Source organism: Colobus angolensis, unplaced genomic scaffold, assembly GCF_000951035.1.
Source record: "Colobus angolensis palliatus isolate OR3802 unplaced genomic scaffold, Cang.pa_1.0 Scaffold241, whole genome shotgun sequence".
Classification (NCBI taxonomy): Eukaryota; Metazoa; Chordata; class Mammalia; order Primates; family Cercopithecidae; genus Colobus; species Colobus angolensis.
The window spans coordinates 3,424,305-3,432,090 of NW_012115611.1; positions in this window are offsets into that span (position 1 = coordinate 3,424,305).

Here is a 7,786-nt window from a genome sequence, read left to right on the forward strand (position 1 = left end):
CTCGGCCTCCCAAAGTGCTGGGATTACAGGCTTGAGCCACCGCGCCCGGCCTTTTTTAATTTTTAATTGACTTAACTCTGCCAGATCCTTATCTGACAATAACTTTTGTTGTCATTTGAGCAGCTCTCAAACATCACTTTCCTTGACTTTGTCAGCCTAAACAACAGAGAGAGGCTCTCTAAAAGAAAAGGTACTTATTTGGGAATAGGGTATTGCAGTGGGATTATTCATGCCAGAGTAAACTATGGGCATATTCCGGGAGGTAAAGGAATACAAAGGTTTTTAAGAAAAGAATGAGGATGACATAATTGTTTTCAAATAATTATCCTTGGCTACAAAGATTAATAACAAGGGTGACGCCAGTCCAGGGTTGGATAGGCAGTTACTGGGCAGATGTCCTTGCAAAAGAATTTGTTGTGTAAGGTTGCAATGGCCTTTGTGCAAGGTTGGTTTTTGTAGAGTCTTTGTGATAGTCTTTGTTATCAAGCATACAAGCATGAGAACCCTCTCTTCATGGCCTTTCCTGGCTCTAGAGTTTTGTTGTTGTTTTAACATTAACGATTGCATTTTGATTCTGCCAACTTTCACAACTTCATAATATTCAGCAACTTAAATTCCAGTTTCATTTGTTTACATTGTGTTATTGGCTACATTCATTGGCAAGAAGACCAATAAATAGGTTTGGATGTACTAGACACTACTAGTGCTAACATAAAGACCTATTTTACAAGTGGACGTCCACTAGAACTTCATTAACATAGTAACACAAAACAATGAATATACAGCTAAAAGCCCCTAGATTGAAGGAATAAGCAACCGAACTTAACTGGATCAAATGGGACTTGGGTAGGTGTGATTCATTAAAATTCTTTTATTCAGTTACCTGTTTGTTAGAGACCTGCCCACACTAGAGGCCAACAAATAGTGTTGATAAGATGATGCCACAGAACTGCACCAGTAACTTCCATTTCTTGTCTATGAAGAATCCAGCCTGAGAGAACTAACTCAACAGCAGGTTTCTTTAATTATCATAATAATGCAAAATCTGTAACATGATAAAACCTGCAAGCAGGCTTGTGCCCAGTTTCAGCATACTGTATCTAAATATCTGTTTCCTTTACAAGGAAACTGTTTCAGAAAAATCTCTACCGCGGTATTTCCCCTAACTTGAATGCAATCATAGGAAAATCAGACAGTTGGCCGGGCGCAGTGGCTCATGCCTGTAATCCCAGCACTTTGGGAGGCTGAGGCAGGTGGATCACCTGAGGTCAGAAGTTTGAGACCAGCTTGGCCAACACAGTGAAACTAAAAATACAAAAATTGACCAGTGTGGTGGCACACGCCTGTAGTCCCAGCTACTCAGGAAGCTGAGGCGGAAGAGTCACTTGAACCTGAGAGGGGGAGGCTGCAGTGAGCCAAGATCATGCCACTGTACTCCAGCCTGGGTGAGACAGAGCGAGACTCCATCTCAAAAAAAAAAAAAAAAAAAAAAAAAAACCAGACGTTACCAGGCGCAGTGGCTTATGCCTGTAATCCCAGCACTTTGAGAGGCTAAGGCAGGCGGATCAGGAGGTCAGAAGATCAAGCCCATCTTGGCTAACACAGTGAAACCCCGCCTCTACTACAAATACAAAAAATAATTAACGAGGCATGGTGGCTCGTGCCTGTAGTCTCAGCTACCAGCTACTTGGGAGGCTGAGGCAGGAAATTGCTTGAGCCTGGGAGGCGGAGGATTCAGTGAGCCGAGATAACGCCACTGCCCTTCAGAGCGAGACTCCGTCTCAAAAAATAAATAAATAAATAAAAGAAAAAAGAAAAAACAAAATCAGACAGAATGCTAAGAAAACAGCTCTGTAAATGTTTGTTCTTTTCTATTTTTACTAGTTAGTATTTTGTATCTATGACTTAATTTTTATCATGTATGCTAGGATTTTCAATTTTCAGTCTTAAGGGAGCTATTCAGTTTTTCAACTTGCTAGAATCCGGAAATCATGCATTAATTCCATAGACACTCATTGCATGAACATTACAACCTATGTATCAGGCAATGAAGACAAAGTGGTGAGGACAAACCAGGTTCTTGCCTTCATGGACTTTAGACTAGCAGTTCGAAATTAAAACACGAACTACTGGCTATAGTATAATAAAAACAAGTAATCTAAACCAAAACAACTTCTCTTTAAAGGTTCTGGATTGCAAAAGAAACATATTAAAATGCCCCTGCTGCAAAAGTATATTCAAATAATTTTCATGGGTAGCTAGCTATCAGCTGAATGCTATTAAGAAGACATAGATTTAAAGAAAGCAAATATTGGCCAGGCATAGTGGCTCATGCCTGTAATCTCACCACTTTGGGAGGCCAAGCCGTGGGGGGGGGCGGGGATCAGTTGAGGGTCAGGAGTTCCAGACCAGCCTGGCCAATATGGTGAAACCCTGTCTCTACTAAAAATATGAAAATTAGCCAAATTAGCCAGGCATGATGGTGGGCGCCTGTAGTTCCAGCTACTTGGGAGGCTGAGGCAGGAGAATCACTTGAACCTGGAAGGCAGAGGTTGCAGTGAGCAAAGGTCCCACCATTGCACTCCAGCCTGGGCAACAAGAGTGAAACTCCATCTCAAAAAAAAGAAAGAAAAAAAGGAAAGAAAAAGCAAATATTTAGACATTAATTAAACAATACTTGTTATGCCAGCTAAATATGCTATGTATAAAAGTAAATACAGTCAGGTTTGATAGTGTTTATTGGTGCATCTGAATATTTAAACCCATCACAGAAATGCAGCTCGAAAAGTAAAAAACTTAACAGGATAAACTTCCAAGTATAAATATTGGCATTAAGTTGCTTGCCTGGCTGCACATATAAATCAGGTTGTTCCTCGTATAAGAAGCTCTAAAATTTACCAGCAATTTCTGTTTGAAAAATGAAACCAAAGACTAGAAATACTACTATGGTCCACCAGTCAGGCTTGGTTTATGGTCAGGGGAAGGATGAATGCTTGACCTAAGTCCATAAAACGTTGGGTCAATGTGGTAGCTAGTTCCTAAGATGGCCTCTAATGGTCCTCATTGTATTTATACCCATCAGTGGTCCCTTTTCCAGGTTATATCAGAGTTAGTCTGGGTGACCATCAGAATATGCCAGAAGCGATGGTGTGTGTTTTCTGAGATTAGACTATAAAAGACTGAAGCTTCTATCTTAGGCTCTCATTTTGGTGGAAGCTAGCTGCTACATCTTGCTGTTAACTCAGAAGTCTATGGAAAGGCCCATGTGGAAAGAAAATGAGATCTCTAGCTTCAGCCAGTGAGGAATGAGCTCAGCCAAACACCCAGTAAACTTGGAAGCAGACCCTCTAGACTTCAGATAACTGCAGTGACCTTCAGCCAGAAACATGCAACTAAGCTGCTTCTGGATTCCTGACCCACAGAAACTTTTTTTTTTTTTTTTTTAAGGCAGGGTCTCGCTCTATGGCCCAGGCACTAGAGTATGATCTCAGCTCACTGCACCCTCCGCCTCCTGAGTTCAAACAGTTAATTTCAGACACACGCCACCATGACCGGCTAATAATTTTTGTGCTTTTAGTAGAGACAGGGTTTCACCATATTGGCCAGATTGGTCTCAAATTCCTGATCTCAAGTGATCTGCCTGCCTCGGCCTCCCAAAGTGTTGGGATTACAGGCGTGAGCCACGGCTCCAGGTCTGGATTCCTGAATGCACAGAAACTTTGAGATAGATGTTTGTTGCTTTAAGTTGCAAAATGTAGGAGTAATTTGTTATGCAGCAATAGATACCTAATACAACACCCCTCCCCATACTAGATTATTTGAAGCAAACCCCAGAAGCAATATCACTTCATCTGAATATATTTCACTGTGTATTTCTAAAAAATAATTTACTTTTTCTAAACATACCATCATATTATCACACTTAGAAATGAATAATTACTGCTTAATATAATCAAGTATCCATTGTATCTAATCACTGCTCAAGTTTATCTCATTTTTTTTTTTAATTTGTTCAATTTAGGATTCAAATAAGTTCCATACACTGCAACTGGTTGGTATATTTCTTTTAATTTATAGGTTCTTTCTCAATTTTTATTTTTTTGCAGTTTATTTGTTGAAAAAATTGGGTTATTTGTCCTATAGATAGTCCATATTCTAGATTTTGTTGACTGCATTCACAGAGTGCATTGTTTTATGTATATATTTTTTAAAACTTTTTTCTCAAATGGATTCTGATAGTTCAATGGTGTTATTGAACAGGGTCCTCTCTCTTGTATTTTCTGTAAATTGGTAGTGACAGAGACTTGTTCAGATTAAAGGTTTTTTGTCTGCTTGATAATATTGCATTGTAGGTGGTACTTTTATTAGGAGGCACATAGTGTTCGATAGCTTCTTTTTGGGAATTTTTTTTTTTTTTCCAAGACGGAGTTTTGCTCTTGTTGCCTAGGCTGGAGTGCAATGGTGCGGTCTCAGTTCACTGCAACCTCCACTTCCCAGGTTCAAGGGATTTTCCTGTCTCAGCCTCCCGAGTAGCTGGGATTACAGGCGCCCACCACCATGCCTGGCTAATTTTGTATTTTTAGTAGAGACGGGATTTCATTATGTTGGTCAGGCTGGTCTCGAACTCCTGACCTCAGGTGATCCACCACCTCGGCCTCCCAAAGTTCAGGGATTACAGGCTTGAGCCACCACACCTGGCTTCCCCTCATTATCTGTATGCATACAAGAAAGGCAGAATAAATGTGTGATAAATGCTCTTTATCAGATTTCAAAATAATGAGTTGGTTTCCTCCTGTGCTCTGACGAAGACCAATAGGGTTTTTTAAAGCATCATTATGAATTTATAGCTCTAAACATATTTGTTGCACTTTATTGCAATAGATTAATCTATTATTCATATTAGTGGTCAAATTGTCCTGTCTTTGAACAGTGGCAGCTTCTTCAAGTTGGCACCATGTGTTTTTTATATGATCCCAGTAGAATTGATCATTTCTTTGCTTTTTGTTATGACATGATGTTTTAGCCTCATCACATACATTTTCTGGTCCATATGTAGAATCAGTCATTCCTCCAAGAATCATCAATTCTGTTGATTTGGAAATGGTATTTATAACACAGTCTGTGAGCTAGGTGTTATTTTTACTGGGTTGGTCATTATCTCCAGGTCTTTTCAGTGGACAAAGGTAAAAAAAATACTTTTTTAAAAGAAGCATAGCCACAAAAATAATGAAATCATATCCTTTGCAGCGATATGGGTGGAGCTGGAGGTCATTATCATAAATGAACTAACTCAGAAACAGAAAACTGAACACTACATTTTCTCACATATAGGTGGGAGTTAAACAATGGGTACACATGGACATAAAGATGGAAATTATAGACACTGAGGACTCCAGAAGAGGGGAGGGTGGGAAGGGAGCAAGGGCTGAAAAATTACCTTTTGGGTACAATGTTCACTATTTGGGTAATGGGTAAACTAGAAGCCCAATATCCACCAATATACCCAGGTAACAAGCATGCACACATATCCTCTGAATCTAAAATATAATTTTTTTTTTTTTTTTTTTGAGATAGAGTTTTGTTCTTGTTGCCCAGGCTGGAGCGCCATGGCGTGATCTCTGCTCACTGCAACCTCCGCCTCCCGGGTTCAAGCAATTCTCTGCCTCAGCCTACCGAGTAGCTGGGATTATGGGCATGCGCCACCATGCCCGGCTAATTTTGTATTTTTATTAGAGAGGGGGTTTCTCCATGTTGGTCATACTGGTCTCTAACTCCTGACCTCACATGATTCACCCGCCCCCGCCTCCCAAAGTGTTGGGATTACAGGCGTGAACCACCTTGTCTGGCCAATAAAATACAATTTTTAAAAAAGAAAACTACATTTTGCATGACTTTATTTATGTGAAATGTCCAGAACAGACAAATCTATGGACACAAAAAGTAGATGGTGTTTGCCTAGGAATGGTGAAGGTGAAGAGACAAAGAAGAGGACGGCCATGATGGCTAAAGGATGCAGAATTTCTTTTCGAGGTGATGAAAATGTTCTAATATTGATTGTGGTGGTGGTTACACAACTTTGTGAATATTGTGAGAGACATTGAGTTGTACACTGTAAATGGACGAACCATATAATATGTGAATTATATCTCAGTAAAGTTGTTTTTAAAAATTCCAATGGCAGAATCAAGATAATTTTTTTAATTACCTATTTTGGATGTACATACTCTACATGATCTGAATATTTCTATGCTTTTATAACATATTTTAAATGAAAGGAGAATGAAGGAAATACCTAAATTTTCAAATAGTTTGTAAATTAACGTAACACATTTGCATTTTAGAGAACAGCATAATGATCTTTCTATACAAGTTAATCTGAAATTCATGAAATAGACACAAATTCTGTATCCATTCACAAAAGTGAAGATAAGAAATAAGACAATTTTCAGGAATATTCCTTTAAACATTCTCCTCTGATTTAACTTGGCTTGCCTTACCATGGCAATAGGGAAATCACTAAAAAATGCTGTTTAACAGGAAAAAAGTCTCTCAATTTCTGTGAGGAATTATGTATGATTCTGATCTCTCCTAAGGGTAAATATTATAATATTATATCAAAAAATTATGTAATTATAAGCAAAAGTGGCAGAAAGAAAGTCAGAGTTTAAGAAGTAAGTGCATTATACTGGCCAGGCATGGTGGCTCACTCCTGTAATCCCAGCACTTTGGGAGGCTGATGCAGGCAGATGGCTTGAGACCAGGAGTTCAAGATCAGCCTGGGCAACATGGCAAAACCCCTCTCCACAAAAAATACAAAACTTAGGTGGGCGTGGTGGTCTGTGCCTGTAGTCCCAGCTATTATGGAGGCTAAAGTGGGAGAAGAGCTTGAGCCTGGGAGGCAGAGGTTGCAGTGATCCGAGATTGCACCACTGCACTCCAGCCTGGGCGATAGAGGGAGACCAGTCTCAAAAAATAAACGGAAAAAAATAAGTGCATTATAAAGATAATTAAATTGTAGTATAAAATTAACTATACTGAGGCTGGGTGCTGTGACTCATGCCTGTAATCCCAACAATTTGGGAGGCAGATCACTTGAGGTCAGGAGTTCGAGACCAGCCTGGCCAACATGATAAAACCCCATCTCTACTAAAAATACAAAAATTAGCTGAGCATGGTGATGTGCACCTGTAATCCCAGCTACTTGGAGAGCTGAGCTTTGAGAATCGCTTGAACACAGGAGGGGGAGGTTGCAGTGAGTCAAGATCCTTGCCACTGCACTCCAGCCTGGGTGACAAAGTGAGACCCTCTCTCACACACACACACACACACACAAAATAATTACAATGAAAATACAAAAAAAAGAGAATGTTACAATATCATACTGATACTTCCAACTCAAATTCAGAACTACAGGGAATTAAAAAAATTTTTAATTGTTTTTAATAGACAAATAATTATATATATTTGGGGGTACAATGTGATGTTTTGATATATCTATGTATTGTAAAATGATTAAATTAAGCTAATTAAATCCATCACCTCACATACTTATCATTTTTTGTGGTATATCTAAAATTTACCCCATTAGCAATTTTGAAATATACATTACTTTTTTTTTTTTTTTTTTTTTAAGACGGAGTCTCACTCTGTCGACCAGGCTAGAGTGCAGTGGCGGGATCTCAGCTCACTGCAAGCTCCGCCTCCCGGGTTTACGCCATTCTCCTGCCTCAGCCTCCCAAGTAGCTGGGACTACAGGCGCCCGCCACCTCACCCGGCTAGTTTTTTG